This window comes from Mytilus californianus, unplaced genomic scaffold, assembly GCF_021869535.1.
Source record: "Mytilus californianus isolate M0D057914Y unplaced genomic scaffold, xbMytCali1.0.p SCAF_10, whole genome shotgun sequence".
NCBI classification, from domain to species: domain Eukaryota; kingdom Metazoa; phylum Mollusca; class Bivalvia; order Mytilida; family Mytilidae; genus Mytilus; species Mytilus californianus.
Window position 1 is genome coordinate 13,369,834 of NW_026262582.1, and position 25,984 is coordinate 13,395,817.

At 31.0% G+C, this 25,984-nt stretch overlaps 1 protein-coding gene and 1 long non-coding RNA gene across 2 annotated transcripts in view; both read left to right on the top strand.

Moving 5' to 3' along the window:
* The window catches only part of LOC127718685 (uncharacterized), a 150,820-nt gene that overhangs the window by 117,930 nt on the left and 6,906 nt on the right, over window positions 1-25,984 (top strand). The window lies entirely within an intron of this gene.
* Window positions 247-25,429, top strand: LOC127717639 (uncharacterized). Its single transcript, XR_007989281.1, has 5 exons — window positions 247-263; window positions 17,120-17,184; window positions 18,535-18,697; window positions 20,616-20,698; window positions 25,366-25,429. It is a non-coding gene; the product is annotated as an uncharacterized LOC127717639 (long non-coding RNA).

Consider the following 25,984-nt stretch of genomic DNA (forward strand, 5'->3'; position numbering starts at 1 on the left):
ATTGATTGCAAATTACACGAAAAATTTCAAAACTCAAGCGGTTCGTCTTTATGAATATTGATCGTTTTTATTTCAAACGTTTGTTGTAAATGTTGAAACTTATTATATATAACTAATCGGTTCACGGTCTTTTTACCAAATTCGAATTTAGTCTTTAGAAAAAAAAATATTACATGTATACGCCTATATGGTCTTTGACATGAAAATGTAATAAATATAGACGTCGAAAACAACATGTTCTAATGTATCTGAATCATACGGACGTAAGTAACACATTATTTCTGTCAACATTTCAGGCGAATAAAACAGTAATACTGTTAATCTTTTTTTTTTTTTTTTGATGTTAGTAGCTTAAGAAATAATTATGTATTGTTTTCGCCATTTTCATTAATTTTCCTGTGATATTCTGTGTGATAATGTTCGATCTTAAGCTACACAACTCATGCATGTATATCTCCATTAGTGAGCGAGTATGTAATGACGATATTTGTAAACCACCATAGGCGTTGCTAAAGTTTTGGAGTTTCAGATATTTTGGTCTCGAGTAGCTGTAACCGGACCACTGGCTACAGGAATGGCGTCGATAACGAGATGCAGCACGACTGATTGCAGATGGTGACCATGCCAGCGATAGATAGTGACTAAGACCTAGTCATTTTCATCAGAAAGCTGATTTCAATTCCACTGATAGAATTAGACACAAGTCAAAAGCAGTGTTTGACAATTTAATAGTTCCAGGATAACATACATGTAATTTTACAAACACGGTGGATATTTTTAGTTCGACTGCCTCACTGAAGTAAAAACTTGATGAAACATACACTAGTTGCAAGATTTAAGTCTGAAACGGTCATTTTGATCTGATCAAGTCTGAATAGACTGAGTTTACAGCGAAAGAAAAACGTCAAGACTTTTTCAGACTTTCAGACGCCTTTCCGATTTATACTCCAATTAGGTATTTCAGTTTGTTAAGGCATGTCAAGATAAGACGGAGTGTTCTATCGCGCGATTAAGATCGGTTTATGCGGTTTCACACAAAATCAGACCAAACCTAAAAATTAACTCTCAAATTTGTCAGACCGTGTTTAGATCCGTTCAGTATGCTTGTATGATACTTCGAGTTACGCCTCTTCTGCTTGATGATACATTTTAAATAACAAAAATATATTCAATACTAAAAAACGTAACTTTCGAATGATTAAAGAAGGAAAATCCTCTATTGATTATTTATTTCTGTTGTTGTTTTGTTGAGGAAATAAATAATAACTTATTCGTCAATAAATGTTGCTGGTTTTATTTTTTAAATTAATATTAGTTTATTAATTTATTCATTTATTATTTGTACATCGGCGAATTTAAGTTTATTATTATTTGCTGAAACCTGTATTTCATGATAAAGAATGTATACATGTATATTTTCTATGACCGTGTGACAACATATTTGCAATAACCGGAAATTACATGTATTGGAGAAATCGGTTTTCTATGCAATCGTTACTTACAAAACATGTATGCTATACACCAAACTCTAAAATGTTGTTAACCCAACAGGTTAAAAAATGTAGCCGTAATCCCAAATAAATAGTAAATGATTTTCGACTTTGCAAAAATGTAAAAAGAAAATTTAAACTTAACAATATAAAAATAAGGAGATCTATTATTGACAATGAGAGAACTATCCGCCATATTAGAAGTGAAGTGCACGTTATGAAAATTTCTGGATTCACCACAGTGACTGAAGTTTCTGTTTTCTTAGCGTGTATTGTACAATATATTTCTAAACAATTATTTACTTCACAGTGACACAGTGGTGCATCTAAACGCCATCAAGTCCGCCAAAGTGCATTACGCTTCTGAAACTGCACTATGCCCGTGATGAGACAGTATTAAAAATTATGAATAAAATAACATCGGGTAGAGCTTTTCATTAAAACTATATATTCAAATTCATTTGTTCAGTACTATGGTAGTTTAGTGCAAGGATTTATATAGTAAGATAATACAATGACCGACGAGATTCCAATTCTTCGTACTATATAAATCCTTGGCGTAATTTTAATGTTCTGGTTGTATACCAATGGCACGTGCTTGTAATAAACCAGGTCAACAGGTAATAAAATCAATAATCCATAACACATGCACGAATATTGGCAATTACATGAAATTTTACAATTACACCTATCATAGTATCATAGCCCAGTATGTGTAGTCTAAGGTTCTAACAATATTATATAATGGCTTCTTTCTACATAGTAAAAATGACTAAGTTTAATCTATACCTAAGCGAATTGCAAACCGCAATTTTAAGTAGGAATTAAAAAGATTGGAGGATAGCTGTTTTAAGTAAAAACCCAAAATTCCGAAGGAAGCAGTTTATTTTTATATCTTGTCTTTCGGAAACACATTATTTCTTTTAATGTATAGTTCTTCGATACACAATTAAAAGAAAAAACATGTACAGTTCGGAAGTTTGTTTAATATACCTTAAACAGCAATTTGCTGATATAGATTTAGATTTCCATAAAATGTGTTAAACAATATTTATTTATTTATTTATTTTTTTTTTTTTTTTGTATTTATTTATTTATTTATTTATTTATTTATTTATTTATTATTTATTCATTTGTTTATTTATTTATTTATTTATTTATTTATTTATTTATTTATTTATTTATTTATTCATTGTCCGGGTGAACTTCATCTTCGCTAGTCAAGGGTTACGATCCAGTCCCTCCTCTCCACAGGCTAGCGAAGATGGATGCACTTCAACTCAACCCAAATAGGCAACGCATGTGTATCATGACTACAACCTAAACATAGCAGGGTACTAATGATATATATGTGTGGATTTCTTTTATTTCAGTTACAAAATGAAGCTGAATGTATGGACAAAACTCAGTAAAGTCAAGGATTTGTATAGTGATATCTTACTATACAAATCCTTGGTAAAGTCAACAGCATTGCCGTGAAAGATTTGAGATAGATTAATTAAAGGCATTAAGTACTAATTAAATTTGACTGTCTATAAACGACATGAAATTTTACGACTATGTAAATCAATGCTTGTTCTGGAAGGTTAGACCTATGTCTTTATGTAATAAAAACTCGATAACATCGTTCAAAAAATGACAAAAGGTGAATGTAGACGTGTCAAAATCAACAGTGAATGACTATCAAATTACTGTTATAAACAACATTTTGATTTTTCTTTATCGTGTTGATCGGTTCCGTAACTAAACAAACACCATTGATATGAACAAATTTCGGTATTAATTAATAATTTAGAATTAGATTTGGAAAAATATTTTAATATCTTGGATCTGCACGAAAGTATTACTTTATATAGAACCACAAACCACAGGCTCCTAATAGAGATTCAATAGTTTATTAATGTCTCGCCACATACATAACAATATACTATATACAGTAGAGACAGGGAGGTGGAATATTGATAATAGAAATGATCGAAAATGTCATCATTGTAATATTGGCAGCATTGGAGATGAATATCATTATCTGGTAGAATGTCCATATTAAATGACAGTGCTATTTGGCTCGTGTTAATACACTAAAGTTTAGAAAATTCATGAGCAAATTAAACAACTAGTCAGAGCTTAAAATATTATGCAAGTTCATAAAGTGTGTAAATAAATTTGTGGTCCTCCTGGCTTAAAGGTATGTTATTAAGAAATTGGGACTATAATACTATTAGTTAGTGTAATAGTCCTAGTTAGAAACCCCTGTATTGTCAGGGGCGGATCCAGAACATTGATGTCTGGGTGGAGGCACCATGAAACCAAAATTAAATATTCATTTAGAGATGTATATATTCGAGTGTGGGTAGTAATGGTTGGGGTGTCAGATCATCGTTTCTATAGTTCTATATCTTTTAATGTTTTACCATTTCATTCTATATCTTTATTCTTCTGTCAATTGGTCTCTATTATATTCGTCCTTAACATTCAGGAATTGTTTGCCATTGAACGTTATACAACCAACGATCAATCAATCTATTCTTTATATTTCATTACCCTTTATTTTGTTATCTATATTTTTAGTCCCATTATTCTCTTTTTTGTAAACCCCTATTCACATTCTCAAAAATGGTGACCCATTCATAGCCACATACATGTGCATGGTAATTGAAACAGGAAACTATGTCGTCATATATTACTGTATGCTTGGACTAATAGATACATGTAGTAATACATTAGTCCCAGATTATGTTATAAAATATATCTTATAAAAATACAATAGCATTTAATAAATGATTATAATTTAGAAAATGCCAATCCAATTCCATTTTTTGTAGAAAAAAGGGGGGGGGGGGCAGTTTTTTTTAACAAAATGTTGTTTTCCTTTGGAAGTAAGAGGGAAAAGAAAATACGACATTCAGTTTAAAAAAACAAAACTTGTATGAAAAAAAGTTTGTTGTTGAATAAAATCATTAAAAAGACAGTTTCGAAAAAAAAATCACAAGAAATGGTAATGTGAGAATTTTGTTTATGAAGACATATCTCATATATCGATATAAACATTCTTGGCATCTAACATTTATTTGTATACATTCGTTTAAAACACGGATTTTAGTTAGTAATTTCTTTCCTGATCAGAAGATTTCACCTGTTAATCGATCTTAATCTGTGAAATTGTATAAAAGCATATAGAAATATTTGTATTATTCCAATCAACATGTTCATACATGTAGTTTACATCAAATCTTTTGAAAAGAGACATATTATACACAGGTGTCAATATTTACACACCCACCGATAAGTTGTCATATATCAAATTTGTTTATTGTTTTGTGCATAATTCAAGTTGTTGAGGATTCTCTTTTGGATTTATTTATAATTTCACTGAGGTGACTGACATCTACATGTATATTTCCTATGTGTCAAAAGTGCACATATAATATTATTCGCCATTTTTCATTTGCCTTGTAGCTAGCTATGGGGTATACGATTTTATATTGTTGAAGGCCCTACGGTGACCCATAATTGCTAACATCTACATTCTTTGGTTTCTGGTGGTTAGTTGGCTCGTTGGCAATCATACCCACATCTCCTTATTCTATATTATACAAGACTACACTATTATTAAATGAATGTTTATATATAGTTGTCTGACTTTTGGGAAAACCAAAAGCTGTTCTGATCAATGTTGATATAAATAAATCGATACTTTGACGTATTCTATATGCTTGAACAGTTGAAAATACCAGTTTGGCTATAAACAGTGAAAATGACCAATGTAAATGATACATTTTTACTTGAATATAAAAAAGAAGATGTGGTGTGATTGCCAATGAGACAACTCTTCACAAGAGACCAAAAGACACAGAAATTGAAGCATGGTAAGCAGTCATTTTACAGTAAACAATTACAATACATTCATTAAATTCAGATGTGATGCATTATAAATATTGACTGAAATTATGAATTTTTATTATTCCAGATGTCATGAATGTCACAAATGAACAATTATCTAAGGTATTTTCAGCCATTAAGTAATGTGATATTTCCAACAATTGTAAGTTTGTGTGATTTGTTCAATGACCAATTTGATTCAGGTCCAGTTAAATCTCAACATCACAACATGGCACAATGCTGTTAGTGTTATACAAATGTTCCCCAAAACAATGAATAACTAGCACATAATTATGAATTCATTCATTCTTTTACAAATTGGAACTACGGAAGGGACGGACATCTACATGTAAATTTCCTATGCGTCAAAGGTAATATTTTTTGTAGCTGGTTTCATTTTCTGGCTAGGATTCTTGTTCACTTCAATTATAATTCTACAAAACAATATATATATATATATATATAGATACTTAACTTGCCACATAAAAGTATAGTAAATAATGTAACTAATCTAATATCATACATATGTCGACATAAAAGATTAACCGCATGGCACTAGTCAAATTGGTGGGCACGTTTCACCGGGCAAGGGTGTCGACATATTCTTATTTATTTGAGACCTAGCGGTATACACTAGTTTTCACCCTACTTCCCAATCAACACGTCAGATGTTGGTTCACTTTTAGAATCGTGATATCATATATGTTACACTTGTTATATATACCTAGAAGAAAGTCTCAATTACGTTAACTTTATTTACTTAGAAAACTCCAAAACATGATTTGCTTGATAGTAAGAATAAAACATAGATTGTTTAGCTGTATTTGATTTCAGCACCACTGATGAGAAATACATGTTCACAATACCACAATATTGTAAATTATCTACTCTAATATGTTGTAAAGTATGTGAAAACAATAATTAAGATATAAAACTCACAAAGGAGTAGATTCACTAACCCCTAATTTGGGGCCTTATTTTTTTTCAAACTGTGATAATCATGATAATGTTGTGAAAACTTGATGAAAACTGAAAACATATGTCAAAATGTCCAATTGTTTCAGCAAGAGAAGATTTTCACCAATGGCGTCATAAGTGATGATATCATAAATGTAAGTGACTTTCATTTAAACCAGATTTTTAACATAAATAAGCAATATTTATGACTTTTTTTATGATACTTTTCAACCATAATTTAAGTGTATGATACGTAAAAAATGGCTTGAAATCTAACATTAAAAGTCCCTAAAAAACTCAGGAACGACAGACCAAAACACTTAAAACAAAAGAGAGCTTTCTTCGATTAATTATAATGTTGTGTTAAAATAATCTTAGAATTGGTGGTCTTCATGCAAAACTTGATTAAAAACTATCCAAATTTAGTGAAACAAAATAGTACTGTTGCTGGCAACTAGGTCCTGTAGATCAACTTTTCAACCAAAAAGAAGACTGATCCTACACAAGAAGTAATTCTTTCAGGTTATGCTATATGCTCATTTTAACATGTGTAGGCATTGTATTTGTCAATATCTTTACACCAATCATTTGTGAAAGATTTGTTTTGATTCTTAAAGGAAAATTCAGAACTTATTTGAAGAGGACCTGTAGAACACCTTCGAAAGACAGCCGTTTTAATTTGATGTAGCGGAGGAAAAGATAAAATAAAAAAGTCAATAATAACAAAAAACTTCTCTGAAAGGGGGTGTGTGTGTTAAAATGATTGATATGGAGTCCTACATAAAATCAATACATTTCAAATGGATTATAAAAATATTAGAATCGGGAAATGCAAACACGTCTGTATTATCAACACTATACTTTAATAAATTCGGAAAAAAACCTTCTTATCTTCAAGATAAATGTAAATAACACAAAATTGCTAGATAAAAAAAATGGAACGATACACCAATCGTCTATAAAGAGATGATAAAAACACGGATAACTTTGAATAATTGTGAAAACAATTATCATTATGAAATCGATAATTATCTAGAAATCAGAAAACAAGTAATGCGGGGCAATAAGTTCATAACATTTCAAGGAAAATGTTTGTTTTTGATAATTGGATTAATAGTGACATATCATATATAAATGACATAATTGAAAACAGGGGAAATATATCAGAAGAAGTAATTACTTCAAAATTAAGAAATAAAAGCAATTGGATTTCTGAATTCTCTAAACTAAAAAAATCTATATCAAAGCAATGGGTAGACAAATTATAATCAGAAGAATCATTCAAAACAAAAGTCCTTATTAACCGAACTAAAATTAAACTTAGAGATAATAATGATGTTCTAACTATTAATATTAAACACAGAAATACCAACAGGATTTTTGAAATGGGAAAAAAGTCTTAAGCAAAGGTAGACTAATAAATGAATTTAAAGACTCTATCAAATTCACTTTTGAATATCTTAAAGATAATAAAATAAAAATGTTTAGGCGGAAATTTATGCATTATCTTTTGCCAAATGAGGAGCTGCTTTACTAGTGGAAAATTTCACAAAACAATTTTTGTTCATACTGCAATGAAAAAGATAATTATAATCATTACTTCATTAAATGTTCATATCATAAAACATTTTGGAAATCAACGAAAGATTTACTTTAAAAAGTCTACATTGACGAACATGTAATAAGTCTCCATTCTCTTGTTATAGGATACAAAATTCATGACAATGCATACTATGCACTAAATCATCTGATTAGCGTAATGTTCTTTTCAGTTTATAAAGCACATTATGTTTCTAATAAAATAAACTAAAACGGTAAACACATTAAGAATTATTAAAAATGAAGTAGAAAATATAGTGGAATTTTATAGTATGGTAAATATAGAAATCAGCTTATTAACAAAGGTGTTGAATATTTTAAAGGGAAAAAAAGATGTCATTTTGTAGATTTACTTAATAAAGCTACATGTCGTAAAAAACAGATGCTGTCAATGTGTTATTGCATGTGATCTTTTATTATAAATGTAAAATTAAGTATATATCTATATATGTTATGGTAGGAGCGTGTGTGTTTGTAAGTTTTGGGGAAAAAATTTGTTTGTAAAAATTATGCTTTAATAAATTTACCTATGATGTGAAGAAATGAGTACAAAAAGAAAACACTATGCAAAGTATGTATCATATAGTTTATTAACAAAAATGCTCTATACTACATGTATGAGCAGAAACTGATGCAATCTTATAAAATTGAGCTGGTACTATTGGTAAAGCTACAAACAGGTCACAGCGGTTCCTTTTTCACTTTACACGTAGCTGAAAGAATGTATCATGTGATGCTGTATGTGCAGAAGTATGCATGTACATTGTAACTATGAATGTTTCTGTGTTTACTTCAGATGTAATGTATAAGTATGTGTAGGCGCGTGTGTGTCGTATTTGATATATAGATACTGTAACACTTGTACGTTATATATTGTTTACAAACATTTGATAGATAAAGATCACGACACGATATTTATCTTGGTCAAATCAATAACAAGTTTATTTAAGAATAAATGTGTAACAGAGAAAAATATATTAGTACTACACCTTACCTTTTCGCATTATTATTCCAAACTTTCAAAACCTCAATGAATTATTAATCCAAATGTTTAAAACAATACAAAAAATATTATATCCAAACACGAAGAGAAAAAACGTGCAAGGTCACTGATTGCATTTCGTTTCTGATTAGAAAAAATTTAAAGAATACAAACATTCCGGAGTAATGAATAATTTTCGTAGACAAAATATTGTGTAGCTATAGATATCGTAATATAGATATTTTTATGAATATATAAAAAAAAATACGAATTGTGGAGTAGCAACGACTGTTTGTAACAATTATTAATGTATTTACACTAATGTTATTTATAGTTAATTTTACTGAATATTCCCCCTGGGTATTCAGTGGTAAATTTAACAGGGATACTTGATGGAATTCTGTACACCACCCTTAATTGTTGAACAGCAATATGTCCAATAAAGAATCAATTAGAGTGTTAAAAAAAACAAAAAAGATGAGTGTTGATGTGTAAAGGCTTTTTCAGTAACTGGAAATCACATATTTGTATCTACATTGAACGTATTTTGACTAGGCATATAGCACAGTGAGTTGCAGTATAAATGTGAATACAGATAGAACTGTCGGTGATAAAATAAGAGATGTCATACTCATCTTTTACCAATACGTTGAGAGTGGTCTTTTAATATTGTATGGAAAAAGATTTAGAAGAAACTTGTAATCTCTAAAAAAATCAGTCAACCAACCTTGATGAAAACAATAATTTCACCCTGTCACACTATAGAGATAGGATCTCTCTTAGTCAAAATAGCTAAGACGTCTTGAAAGGTTATATTATTTTTCTTATGTATGCCATTATGGCAAAGAAATAAAATAGCCTTTCAAGACGACATAACTATTTGGACTCGGTCACTCGGGAAAAGTATACTAATTGTCAATATATTATGTCCAAGATCTTAAAGGGTCGATTTCTACATAATTTATTTCACATCAGGGCAGTTTCAAAGTCTGACAAAATGTTCATAAAGTTAATACGCCATTATGATAAGGGATATATATTTACTATACAAAATAAAATATATTTGGATTCAAAGGAATTATAACAAAGTGGAAATGATTACATAAAGATAATAAAGGGCAACAAAATATGGTTAGCAATCTTTTCTGGATACCTGCATGGATTTTAATCCTTGGAAGAATGCTGTTTTCCAGAAGGGGTTAATCTAACTAATTTATTGTTTCTGCACTGAAAAAGCATACTCCATTTGGACGATATTATCCCAAATGGGTTATTATGGCGAATTTGGGTGATTGCTTTAAAATGTTCAACATATTTTAAAAGCGTCCCGTTTTCTACTTTCACTTTGTCTGAATCCTAGCACGCAATCAAAATTTGCTCTTTGTTATAGAATTGATTTTGGTGAAGGTTTCGGCTGTTGACTTATTTTTTTCTTGAACAATTAAAAATTCTGTTTTCAATTTTTCAATCTTTCTTTCTAAGCAGCAGTTTTTCATCATCTTCTTTCAAAGCACGTGTTGTTGTTGACAGACGACAATTACGAATCGCAATGTTTTACATTCTCGCAAAAATAGTTCCATGTCCAACGTTAAATTATTGATTATTTTCGACATTGAATTTCAACTCCATTCCTTTAAAGAGAAATGGTATAAGAAAATATAATATCAAATCACTTTTAATCTTATATAGCTTGCAATAGATGTTTTGGATCATCATCGTGTTTAGATGTTAGCGTAGTAATATTTTCGAAGTAAACAAGGACGCAGAAAAGCTGAAGAGAAGATGAAAAAGAATGAATTTTAATCAATATGAGCATACTGTTTAAATCTACCTGAATGAAATATCATTTGATTTTATAAATTTAATCGGCAAGTGTCAATTTAGTCAAAGGGTTCACATGAACCTTAATGCAAGTGTCCAAGGTCTGCTGAGTGTTGTTTTGACTTTTGTGTAAAAAGTACTAAAAGTGTACTACACACATATATGTGAGCCACCTCCACCTCTTGCTGGATCATTCTAATAAACTGACAAAAAGCATATTTATTCGCTTTTCCGTAAAAATACATGAACAAGAAATGTTTTTGAAACCCAATGGTCATGATGGTGTTATTATATTAGATTTTCGTTAATTCTTTCATTATTTACTTTATTTTCAAGTCAATGAAAACAAACTTGTTTTATTCACTTCAATTTTGAAACGTTTCGTTTTCAAGAAATTTAGAATAAACAAACAATAAACATATTTATCAGCACACTACACTTGACATTTTTTTAACCCTTGGTAGGAATAAAATCTGTAAGAAAAATGTTTTTTACATTTTTTAATCAGCCATGGAAAATTGAACCCCTTGTCCTACAAGTACCATGGAAAACTGACCCCTCCCCCCCTCCCTTTATAAACTTCAGATTTACAAATTGCCATAGCTATTTCAGCTTTGTTTTATAGTAATAATGCATAATTAAGTGCTTGGTAGGAATACAACATAATAGAAAATATTCTTTTAAAAATTTTTACTCTTGACAGCCATGCAAAATTGAACTCCCTATCATGGAAAACTGACACACACCCTAATAAACCTCAGATTTTCAAATTGGCATATATATTCCAGCTATGTTATACAGTAATGATGCATTAATAAGTACTTGGTAAAAATAAAACATGTTGAAAATTTTTTTTTTTAAATTAAGAATATCTCTCTATTCTTTTATATTTGACATGTGGGTCTTGAAAAGGAGGGGGTTGGGGTGGGGGATCCTTCATCTCTGCATTCTCAATTTTTTAGGCCACCTTTCTCTATTCTACTTTTTGTCCATTATTCTCTATTCTTTATTTTTTATGTATATATAGGTATCTAAATGTCCCTTAAAGCTAGATCTTATATTTGGGTAGTCAAGGTCCTTAAAAAACAACCTCATCGTCGTTTTCATAGCCCGGTTAACAGAATGAGTTCATTGTTGAAGACACAAAAAATTAGGTACATTTGTATGTCCAAATCATTATCACGTCTACAAATATTAAAAGAAAATGTGGAATGAATAAAATGAGACAACTCTACACAAGAGATCAAATGACACAAAAATTAACAACTTTCGGTCACTCTATGGCCTTCAACAATGAGCAAAGGCTATACCGCATAGTCAGCTATAAAAGGCCTCGAAAAGACAAATGTCAAACAATTTAAACGAGAAAACTAATGGTCTAATTTATGTACAAAATAATGAACGAAAAAGAAATAAGTAACATAGCAACAAACGACAACCACTGAATTACAGGTTCCTGACTCGGAGCTTCGGGCCTTGTGCCATCATAGAACAGGTCATGGAGATCCCTGGCAAATTCAGATTGTGGCGGGGTTAAACTAGAAAGGTTATTTTTTTTTTTGCTATAGAGAAGGCGTCCCACAAAAATTTATAAAAAAGCAGTATAAAATGTCATAATTAATTAGACTAGCATGACTAAGAAAGTAGGAAACAACTTCATTTTTATTGTCTACGCTTCATTTATTCTATGTATATGATACTATTTTACAAATTAATTTGATTGAAATGAAGAGCATATTTATGAACAAACAATTAAAATGCATGTTTATAACTGACAACAGAAAATGAAAAAGCTTCAGAACAAAATTATAACCAAATAAAAAATTATGCCTGTGACAATTATGATTTTTTGCACTAAGAGAATTGAAACCTGTTCAGAAATGACACCATAGTATTTGTTAAGTTCTATAAAGATGAAACGTATAATAAGAAATCACAACATGCACAAGTGACAATCAGTGTCGGATCCAGAGGGGAGTTCAGGGGTTGGAACCCTCTTTTTTAGACGCTCCGACTCGGGCGATCAATGCTTTTAATGGGGACATATAGTAGGAACCACCCCCTTTTTTTAGAAATGGCTGGTCCACCCCTGACAATACTTACATTATAACATGCACTGACCGTATATCGACCTAACAGCCTTACTAATGATTTTCTTTCAAATTCCAAATCATGCACTGGATTTTTCAATAATTGTTAAAATTCCAGCTTTCTTTAATAAGTGAATAAAATAAGGAGATGAAAGTTGTAAGATTGCAACAGTATAAAGGATATATATGTAAGCGCCTCTTCAACCAAAAACCTTACAGTTATCTAATTATGTTATAACAGGACTGGCATCGATAAAACTACAACGACTAGAAAATAAATGGTTATATATATACTCACGGGTTTGTCCTATTTCATTTCCAATACAAATAAAAAGACGTCGACAGGCTTCAGCGACAAAAATGGTGTGCCTCAATAGTTAATCGAAACCCCTCGGTAGCTACCACATCAGCAATCTTGTAAAATATCTCCGAAGGTATCATGTGCTTTATTTTAATTTTGAACTTCAGTTTTTTTTTATAGATTTAATGTAAGTTTGAAACCTGAATATTCAAAGAGTAAAACTTTGTTTAGATTAAAAGTTGTTAAAGAACTTTAAAAAAAAATTTTAAATGCCAATCATTAATTTTGTAACACTATCCGTGTTACGGTTTCCTTACAAACATAAAAAGTTAACTAATAAATATTCATTAAGCTCGACCAAGCAAACAAGCAAGCAAATTAAAAAGTTATATTTAAATAGCTACATTTTTCAACGCCCGTATATTAAAACACACAAACACACATAACGGTGAAATTCACTTTTAAATATTTTATAATATTTATATATAAGAATTAGTATAATAGTCCCAGATATATTCACTTCACTTTATCGTATCACATTGAACATTGAAAAAGAACCAGTATTTTGGGTTTTTTTTAATGTTTGATAATTACGTAGAAAAAAAATGAAGGATAAAAGGATATTTAATGAAATAGATTTAAAAACAAAACATCACTTAGAGATAAAAGAACGTCATCTTTAAGTTTTCGATTTTATTTTAAAAGGGGAGCAACCCCTGATAAACACTGGGTAAATTTCACCCGTGTTGTATCCAAATCATTCAAATCTGAATACGACTGAACACGGTCTGACAACATCTTAACGTAATGGTGTATCCATGGTCTGATTTCGTCTGAAACCGTCTTAACAGATCTTAATCGCTTGCTAGAACACTCAGTCTTGTTTATCTTGACATGCCTTAACGGACTGAATTATCTGATGGGACTATCGATCGGAACAGCGTCTAAAAGTATGAAAAGTCTTTACGTTTTTCCCTCGCGATAAATTCAGTCGATTCAGACTTGATCAGACCTATATGACCGTTTCAGACTGAAATCTAGCTACTACTGATACTTTAATCAAGAAGCTTGCTTGATTACATTTTCGTAACAGAAACGGAACGGAATATCAGAATGACCATTAAACACACCTACAATTAATACTCAAAGGATTAAACAAAAAGGTAATGCATAGATCACGGATTTAAGACATGCTTGTAAAACGTAATTTTTTTACGTAATATATGAAAAATAAACTGACAAAGGGAATGCCTTAATTATAATATTAAATGTTTTAACAGGATTCCTATCTAGTTTAAAATTTTGAAAATGAATATACTAGTAAATACATTTAAAAGTCAACTGTTCCTGAACAATTGAAAGGTCTTTCCTTTTTCCTTTTTTGTTAAATTGACACCATTTGAGACTGGTTTTTGGTACTATAAAGCACACAAATTGTTTTATTAGTGTGTATGGTTGATATGCTAGCTACTACCTTTACCATATTTAGAAAATAACCCTTGGTCATTATTAATAGAACTTATTTTATAGATATTAGAGTGTTCACATATGATTTAGGTCTAAGGCTACATAACCCCGACTTTTTGGTTCCACTATCAGATCACATACTGAATTATACAACCTGTAGTTACAGGACATCAGTATTTATTGATATATTTGTAGTCCAACTTGAGATATAAGTTTCTTTAATTCTTCGTCAATTTATCCCTTTCTGTGTCCATTGTATTAAAAAATTTAATCAACGTGTGGTTTGTTTGATCTCAGTTCTGCAATGGTTAAAATCCTATTATGATGTCGAATTTACTTGCTTTCCTCTGAATTTCCTATTATGTCGGCATGAAAAAAGGCGACAATGTCAGATGATATCACATAGAAAGAACACATCTTTTTACAGATCATTTCAAAAGACGAAATAAGTTTGCCTGCATATTGTTTGAAAATTATTAGAAAAACATATTCCACCACCAAATCTCGTGTAATACGATATTTATCCACTCTCGACAGTTGAATTTTAAATATTGAAAACGCTCGGCGAGCGTCGCGTTTTAAATTTGAAAAATTAACTGTCTCGAGTGGATAAATATCGTTTCACACTCGATGCAGTGGTAGAATCTATATTTATAGTAGAACATTAATAGATAACATTGATAGATCATCCTAAATATGAGTCTATATCTTACAGTGTTATAAGACTTATTGCATACCATTTATTAAAATATTATATAAACTGGTAGTATATAAGCCTGTTAGACATTAAAAAGTACAGTTTAAAAAAGCAGCTTTTGGAAAAAATATTACATATTAGAATTATTTAAAATATTTGTGAAGATTTTCGCTCCAGAGAGTGTTACAGGGTTACAACTTTAGGTTTTTGGGGCCTTAGGTCCATAACGGCTTGTCCAATAATTTTGGATCAATCCAACAAATGTAGATCTCTATAAGACACACATTTTCTCGATTACATTTAATCAGCCAACTTTTACAGTTATCGAGTAATTTCGATAACAAGCTAATTTCAAAATCTAGGTAATGACCTTGACCTTTCGAACTTGACCTCAATTTTAAGGTCATGGAGCAAGGACCTCAAATCAAAAGGTCCTAGGCCTTTACGACTAACGGTTTATGAGATTTAGCAACACACCACTTACGTCAAATATTTAATGTAACTCCTATTAAAAGTCAACAAATAACTTCGACTTTAATGTAAAAAAGTTGCGCCATGTCACCAGGAACAATTTAAATTTTTTTTTAAAGATATCTTATACGATTTCTGAGGAAAATCGATTAAAAAGTTTTCTGTGTAGGAGGGATAACCGCTATAAAGGAAATGCTATTGCGCGGTGCCCTAACCTCAAGATAGTTTTTGATCAACCTATAGTTGATACCTAATATCAATTCAACATGTATCGTACTGTTTCGGGGAAAGGTAGTTCAAGTTTGGCGGAGAAAGAATAATAATATTGATAAATAAAATCCACTTGTTCAGAGAACAACTGAAGGTCTTTCCACCACAAATAGACATATCAAGACAACAAAATATACCATTTTGGTGTAAAATGTCAATTCTTGGGTCAGATAATAGCTAAATCTATACTGATTCCAAAATATATGATTTTTCCATACTTTTGCTACAAATAAGTGAGATAAGTAGGTACTTCCTATTATATAGTTAACATATTCTGTTTTGTGTTTTGTATTTTGTTCTTTTTCATCGGATAGACAGCGGTTATATAGAGCTAACACAATAAGTTTTATATAATTCGTCTTAAATTTAGCCAAACAATGTTGCCTGCAAAGAAGTAGGTTCGACAACGCCCTAAAATGGCCCTTTATTGTAGCTGAAAATTGAAATTAGGATTTATTGACCAATGTCACAAGGAATCGTAGATAATGTTATGACTAGATTGAAAAAACATCATTTTGTTGAAAATTTATGTGTTTGCGTTCTATTCGTGACGTCACAAACAGCACTCATTTTGATTTTCATCGAAAATTCGATGAAAACGTGTACAATTACGTTGTTTTTTTGGGAGAGGAAACATAGAGCGCATGCGTCGACAACAAAGATATTTAAGCCTAATGTTTGTTATAACATTTTACATATCTGACTTGAATAATTTTTGTCGACGACGGCGCTCTATGTTTCCTAGGTCTTAATTTGGTTAAAATACGGACGATTTTGTCCATTTTTGCAAAAATCTCTATTTTTAACCTATTTTGGATGTCAAATTTAATGCTTAGAAAAAAAAAATCTGGCAAATATAGTTCTATATAACTTTCTCACATGACCTTTCATCAATTTAAAACACATTTTATCCTGAAACTTTGAACTTCATAATCGGGGCCAAATTTGGCCCTTACCGAACTTACTTCTTTGTGTTACTTAATTTTTGTTCTTTCCTCGGCGGAATTTAAACCAGTATATTATTGAATGTTTTGAATCAAGAAATCAATAATAATTTTATAATTGATCATGATTTATTGTGTTATTTTTTTCCAGAATTAAAGGAATCATGGTAAAGACGATAGCAAGTATCTTGCTTCTTTTCATGTGTTTCGGGGCAGGTTTGTTTTTTGTTCTGCTCCATTATCAATTTCAATATGAAATAGATAAACTGAAATGTGCAAAGTATATCAAGTGATAACAAAAGACATTTGAACGAACATAGTCATCATTGTTCTACTTGTTTGCACAACTTTTCGGAATGTTTTGGGTTTCCATGCTTTTCAGAATGTTTCGGGTTTCCATGCTTTTCAACTTTGTATTTGATTTCGCCTTCAAAAACGGTTTTAAAAATTTGAGCGCCATTAATGAGACTTATGTACACGAAACGCGTGACGACGTTCCAAATTATTAGTCTGTTTTTTTTCTACGTGTTTTGCGATGCCATTACTAGTGGACGTTTTGTTGCGATTTTATCACTGGCCCAGTCGTCTCCACCTTTATATTGACATAACAAAAGTTCATTTTCTATAAATTTACTTTTAATCAGATGTTGAATTTACTTTTAATCAGATGTTGAATTTTTTTTTTCAAAGAATAAGGTAATTTTAAGCCAAAACAACATAAGACGTTGTGACACAACTGTTCGAATTATTTGTTTTCAATGTCCTATAACTTTGTATTTGATTTTGCCGTCAACTCTTTTTATTTGCGAAAAACCGCGAATCGTGGTCTAGCATTTCGTTTTGTTTCACCTTCAGATAAATGGTTGTACAATAAAAAGTCAAAAATCGTATTAGGTCTTAAAGTTTTGAATTTATATAACAGAGACTATATAATTTTACAATTAGAAAAACATATTCTTTAAAACAAACAAACAAAAACAAGATATGTTTCATATAACTGCTGACGAGTTTCTAAACTTCTTATTCATATTCTAAGGGGTCATAAAAATAGCCCCAACTCGTACTTATGTTTAGCCGTAATCAGTGTAAAGAAAAAAAAAACAAAGAGACAAATTTGCAATCAAAATCGGTTCGGAAACAGCCCTACAACAGATATTTTGCCAGCATATTTGATTAGTTTAGAAAAATAACAAATTTCAAGTTCTGTTTAGTTGTTATGGATTTCATTAGCTATTGTTATAACTGCTAAAGTACCTAACGCGATTAATAATATGAGTGTAAACGTTGAAATGTGTACTAGTCTTAAAAATTAGTGTGGGTTTGTATAGTTCCGTTTGTGTATTCAATCACTGAGCTACTATCAAACAAGTGAAAACAGTATCTAAAACATATTGACCAACACCTAGCATACAATGCATACTATAAAATGATATATATATACTAGTCTGCAGGTACAAAGGTCGTATAGGGCCTAACAGAAATACAATGTTAGATTGTCATAATGTCATCTGGTTTGAAAACTCTTAATAGATAATCTGCTGATCTTTTTTTATTTTTATTTTTTAGCGAGTGCACAATGCAGTTTTCCATGTTTCCGCATTGATGTAGGAACTTGGGTTAATGACAGAGTAACCTTAGAATTTTCGTGTTCAAATACGTCAGTTTTAATAGTGAATGGTATGGAGGAAAGGTCATGTTACGCAAGACGTGGACCATTTCTTGTATCAAGGTATGATATTCAATTTTTGCAAATACGATTAGCAGATCAAGATTAGATATCTTTTCATTACCTTTTTCACACGTCTGTTTGTGACATCAACCAGATAAAAAAATATGTATAATCAAGCCACTGCTTGCATCTACTAAATAACAACCTTCAGATGTTTCGAAGACATACATGCATCTAGATCTTGCGTACAATTTGTAATATATCAATATCTATATTTGCATGTTTTGTCTTAAATGATTCATTTAGGGCTTCAACTTTTAAAAATTTCATGCAAATATTCAAAATCTACTAAGATATTCTCATTTGAATAGCATGCTATTGTTTTTAAGACATGATCTATGTCTTTATCGAAAAGAAGTCTTTATATGTTTGAGATATCTTCCTGGAACAGGCTATGACTCATAGATAAATCAATCAAATTATAAGATTCAAATGTTCTTTTTAATAATATGTAAAATTAAGGTTCATTACGTCAAAGTTACGTTGCAACTAACATTTCTGATCTAAAGTGCTTAGATCATAATACCGACTGTTGATTCTTTTATTTTCTTAAGGTACTAAGTTTCGTAGATTTAGGAAAACATACATTTTGGGGGAATATATAATTTCGTGGTTTTGCCAAAGTCTGCCTAGAACCCTATATAAAATTTGTAATTTTTTTTTGATTATCTAAAGTTGCGGTTTATCTTTACATACGACATCTACGAAAATTTGCTTCACATGAATAGTAATTAATCCAAAGTAATTTTTAAAAGGATTGAAGAATTTTTGATTCTTTCAGATCTTTCATACAAAAGAAAAAATTTGTTATGATTGCCAATGAGACAACTCTCCACATGAGACCAAATGACACAGAAATTAACAACTATAGGTCATCACACGGCCTTCAACAATGAGCAAAGCCCATATCGTATAGTCAGCTATAAAAGGCCCCGAAATGACAAATGTAAAACAATTCAAACGAGAAAACTAAAGGCCTAATTTATGTACAACAATATGAACGAATAATAAATATGTAACACAGCAACAAAAGATAAACACTGAATTACAAGTTCTTGATTTTGGGACAGATACATAAAGAATGTGGCAGGGTAAGACTAGTAGAATATTCGTAACATATATACTGAAATATATGTTTAATGAGCTTTTATTGCAATAATAAGCACGAAACTAGCATCAAACGATTTATTTATATTCATTTTTGAAGTGTGAAGAAAATGAATTTTAATTCCAAGTTTGATTCTGTATGAGACGTTTGCATTTACGACATCAGTTTTCGTTTACTTTTAAAATTCAAAATCATCTAAGATAGGTTAAAAGGGAGATAATCCTTTGAGAATTAATTTCCTACATGACAAGAGTGGCCTAAAGGTAGAAAACGTAAGAAAAGTGTGTTTAATGTCGAAAGTTTTGAAGTCTCCTATCAGAGAAACTTATAGGTTATGAAAAGAACAGGTTTTTTTTATGTTTAAAGTATAAATGCTTAAATTTGTATTTCAAACCTTAACCTCCTCAATGATTGAGAGTAGTCGATTAATAATTAAGGAACAAAGTAAATTGATACCAAATAATATGATAAATTCTACGACGAAAAACGCATTGAAGATATAAGGCGCATTATTGGATGTGCAGAGAAAACCCAAGATTCAGAAATTGACAAACAAATCAGGAAAGGCCAACAAATTAATATTGAAAGTACTTCACGGCTAATATTTCTAACTTAATACTAGATGGTTTCAGTCGTCATTTTCTAGTCCAGTTAAACTAAAAAAAGACTCATCATTATTTTCAATGCAGGAATCCGAGTTACAGATTTATTGATTTGCCTCAAATCACAACAATATGTGTTCCGTTTTTCTGTATTTTTGAATAAAAAAAATGTATTGAATGGTTATAGTCTGTCCTTTTATTTTTACAGATCGGGAAATACATACAGGTGCTTAAAATATGCTGCTTATAACAGTAGAGCCAGCATATCCCTTATCTATGCTCCCGAACCTAGTGAGTAATTTTAAGATGCATACATAGCAGGATCCGTTTGCCGTACATTGATTTGCAATATTTGAACATTAATAAAAAAAAAAGTATAACCAAAATATCAAATTCCAAGGCAAATTCAAAAAGGGGAAGTCAATAAAAAATCAACGGGACAAGTTAAAAAAAACACTCCCATTTTCCTGACTTTCCGAAAAAAATGGCTGGTAAAACCTGGTTTTAAAGCTAGTTGAACCTCGATCTTGTATGATAATTGTATATAGTTACGTTATATTGAAAAAAATTGTGAGCAACCCAAAAAGACATGATAGATTAGCGTAAACATTTTTGGAATCTAGCAGACAAAACTGTGTAACGTTTTTTGCATTTGATACATTAATGAAGCCTTATTTCAGATACAGAGATATCTGCCTTTTGTATGTATCAATATATCGTATGCTTATGTTTAAAACAAACATAAATGACATAAGGAATAATTAAATAATTGTTTAAAGGTATACCTTGGAGGCATTTGTATTGTTCAGCACACTTCCTTGTTTGTTTTAGTAGGTATTGTAGCAACGTTTTCTGCGGAAAGGTTGAAGACAAAACGTACAAATCAAAAATATCCATTAATAAAAGCAAAAAACATATAACTAGAAAAGATATGAAATTATCCAAAAATACTCACGTAATATCAAAATTAAAATAATTAAATCAATAATATGAACCCCAAAAAGCAAATGCTAAATCCATGTGGTGTACAGTATTCAGTCACTCTTCTTAAGTAAGAAGCCACATTATTTAGCAATTTGTAAATCCGATCTGATTAAAATACGAAATTACCACGAACCCTAAACAGTCTTGAAACTTTACACTCAGTAATGAATGAGATTCATGTTGCTCAGTTTGTAGTCTTTTGTAGAATATTTTGTGCTTGTATACTTTTGTGAACTTTGGTTGCTAGAATTTTTAGATAACCAAATATCTGCTTTTATTCCAAAAAATTGTCTTCATGAATATTTCCATTTTTCTGAATACTTTGTACTTTCTTCTGTGACTTATATCATTAAAAATGGAATTTGAATCAATTACTAGTAAATGCTGGACGGTACAACATTACATATCAACCACAAAAACCTGACTCATGAAAAAACAATCTCCAACGATAAACACAATTACCAGACAGCCTGACCTTTTATCTAATTAACAATTGGATCTCTTCTTACTTTTTCACGAAAATCAGTCAGGCGGGTCAGGCAATGTCCTAAACAGATAACATGCTAACAATAACACTTTGTAAAAACAATCTATACGGCAAATTTTTAAGTGTAAACGGCATGTGTTGCTGGTATAACTTACAATATTGACGACTTCAAGTCTAAACCTCCTAAATGCACCTGTGCTAGTTCCCAATTCACATATAATTCGGCTGGCCACGTTATTACCGGAGACCACAACATTGTCAATAACACTTCCCTGAAAAATGTGTTATCCAAAGGTCCGAAATATCGTGAGCCTTAATCCATCAATTGGAAATACAACTTCAAAATACTGATGGATTCAGTCGAGAATTATGCCAGGCAATGGGTTAAACGCGAGAAAGAAGACGTAGATACTCTTTCCGAATGGATTAAGGCTGTGAGGTCGTTGATACAAATCAGAATTAAGACACTAAATGGGTCTATCAGTACCCATGCTACGTCAATCTTTAAAGACCCAAATGTTGCAAAACACTTGTCCTACCTCCATGACAAATATGTTGTTGTCCCCGCAGATAAAGCTCCAAACAACATTTTTTTTGTGTGTTAATCTCATTACATAAACTGCTTGATAAATGAATTAGGTGTTGACAATTCACTTGGAAACTCAACATATACCCTCACGACACTTAACATAGAGGAAATCCTGGATAATCATAGGTCTGTTCTATGTTCCTTTGCAATTTCAACCAACGACGAAGAACTGGATCTTCCATCACTGTATTAGATACCTAAACTACATAAGTGTCCTTACAAACAACGGTAAAGTGCCGAGTCTTCCAAGTGCTCCACGAAATATCTTTCAAAATTATTAACATCTATTTTATCAGTAATCAAAGCAGGGCTTCAAAGTTATTGTGAAACTGTCTATTCTAGAGGTGGCGTGAATCAGATGTGCATACTAAACAAATCCAAAGATCTTTTAGAGTACATACAATCTAAGACTCTCTCATCTTGCAATAGTATTAAAACATTTGACTTTTCTACACTTTACACAAGTATTCCCCATTCCAAACTAAATAACAAATTGAAAGAGTTGGTATTGCTTTGTTTCATAAAAGAGAATGTCGAACGCAGTTACAAGTATCTTGTCTTGGGGAGGGATAAATCCTACTTTGTAAAGAATCACTCTGATTCAAACAATAAATTTTCTGAAACTGACATTATCAAGATGCTTGATTTCTTGATTGACAACATATTTGTTACGTTTGGAGGACGTATCTTTCAACAGACTGTCGGCATTCCAATAGGAACCAATTATGCCCAATTTTCTTTCCGACTTGTTTCTTTATTTTTATGAGGCTGACTTCATACAGGAACTTCTTAGGAAGAAAGATAAGAATAAAGCAATATCCTTTAACTTTTTTTCGCGCTATATAGATGATGTTCTCTCACTAAATAATTCAAAATTTGGTGACTATGTTGAACGCATTTATCCCATCGAACTAGAGATAAAGGATACAACAGATACAGTTAAGTCTGCCTCCTATCTTGACTTACATCTAGAAATTGACAATGAACGTCGGTTGAACACAAAACTTTACGACAAAAGAGATGAGTTCAGCTTTCCATTTGTGAACTTTCCATTTCTATATAGCAACATTCTAGCAGCGCCTGCATACGGAGTATTTATCTGCCAATTGATAAGATTTTCCCGGGCTTGTATTTCCTATCATGATTTCCTTGATAGATGGTTGCTGCTCACAAGGAAGCTATTAAACCAAGAGTTCCAAATGGTGAAGTTGAAATCATCCCTTCGTAAATTTTACGGACGCCATCACGAGTTGGTTGACCGTTATGGAATAACCTTTTCACAAATGATATCGGATATGTTCCTTATGTCGTAATAACAATCCACTTCCTTTTTCACCACGAATGTGACCTACCGAATTAGACTTATTACAGGATCTGTAATACCATGAGCAACACGACGGGTGCCACATGTGGAGCACCTGCGATTACCCCTTTTTTTTTTTTTTTTGGTTGGGTTCGTGTTGCTTAGTCTTTAGTTTTCTATGTTGTGTCTTGTGTACTATTATTTGTCTGTTTGTCTTTTTATTTTTTGGCCATGGCGTTGTAGGTTTGTTTTCGATCTGTGAGTTTGACTGTCCCTCTGGTATCTCTTTTTACACATTAATGAAATTAATACTTGATTCTAAGGGCAGTCGTGCCTGAAAGAGATGGCACTTAAGTTAAACAATATCTTTATGTATTTATCATCGGACAAAAGAGATGGCACTTAAGTTTTACAATATCTTTATGTATTTATCATCGGAGGAATTTACAAAGAATTGCTATCGATTAGATATGGAATTACTAGGTCAAGAGTGTGTTTTAGTTAACATATCTATAAATTCAATTATAAAGACTTTGGCGATTATCTCTTCAATATCATTAACGATACCAATTCTACTATACCGGGGTTTATTTTTGTCAATTAATGCCTCATTATTGATCTTAAAGGTCAAAACTTTTTGAAAATCCCAAACCTAATACAAACAATAAAGAACTGATACAAACAAAAAAAGAATCAAGGTAAACATTAATTCAAATTTAGACAACGGAGCAGAGCTATGCAAGAGGAATATAAATATTTCATAACTGTTTCAATATGAATAAAACAATATGCATATTTTCATATACAGCCAGTATTGAAGTACTGCCTGCACGGCTTATGATACAAACATTTCTTACACAGTTTTTTACAAAATATAGAATGCACTTAAACTTATTTACAATTTACCTTTTTGTAGACATGTGTAGCTTTGTAAACAGGTGGTGTAATGAAATAATTATGAAAACAACTCGTCAAATAATTGCATGCGTCCGAAACGCTTTTCTGGATTTACCTTCATCAGGAACGCCAAAAGCCGAATATTTGAGAACCGAAGATGTATAAATAACTGTATTGTGTGTTCTTTACTATTTTCTTAATTTAAAATTATATAATTTGTATAGTTTAACGATTATAAAAAAATTACAATATTTGTGATTGTGATAAAAAAAAAGTGGACATTACATATCACCTGTGTTCCGTGGACACGAGTGAGATTGTAACGCAGATCTCCAGAGCTACTGAGGTAACCACAACAAAGTTTGGATGAATTTTAATGATTTGTAAAAGAACGAAAACAACAAACGTTTGTTATTAATCATTTCAGTACCGAAGCACTTTTAACTAAGATGGCGATACCCTCGCAGAGTAGCAGTCCATCAGCACCATTGCTAGATAATGAAAATATTTCAGAAACTTGAGACCGTGTCAATGTCAAAGCTATTAAATAGTTTCAGAATCAAAACTTAACGATAAAAAACTCAAACAAAAGTATGCGTTTGTTTGTATTTCATTTTTTTTTTTCAATTATTTGAAAAGATCAATACAAATAGATTTACACCAAAATTATTCTAAATTTCTGTATATATTGCTTTCAGAGACATTTTTTACAGAGCCATCCATTTGTGACGTTTGTACAGGAAGTTTTTCACCATTAGTTGCTGTCGGTAAATATACTTTATTCAATTTATTCATATTAGAACGTATTGTCTGTTTTCATACAGAGTCAAATTATGTTATACAAAAACAGATTTAAGGCTCAATCATGTCAACATGTCTTATTTTAAGTCCCGATGATTTGGGAAAAATAAGAAGAGGGCTGTAGAGATTAAAATTTCCATTGGAAACCACGCAACACTGCTAGTTTTGATATAGAAAAAGATAATAATTCGGACGTTGTCAATATGAAAAAAAAGTATTTATTGCATTTTACGTTGATACTGTTCTGTTGTTTATTATCAACTTTTTCCGAAAGATTTTGTACTTTTTTGTATAATTTACTTGTTATTCCCTGTACGTAGTACGGTTTACAATACTTTAATTATAATTAACAGAAATAGCTGTCGTACTTAAATTACAATTTGTCAAATTAACTGGAAAATATTAAATATACCATAGTTTTATTGTTCTCATTTTTTATTACATAGGAAGAGGTCAAATTTGTAAGTATAACTTTAAACCGTTCTTTGTTGCATTACAGAACTAGGAAAAAATCAT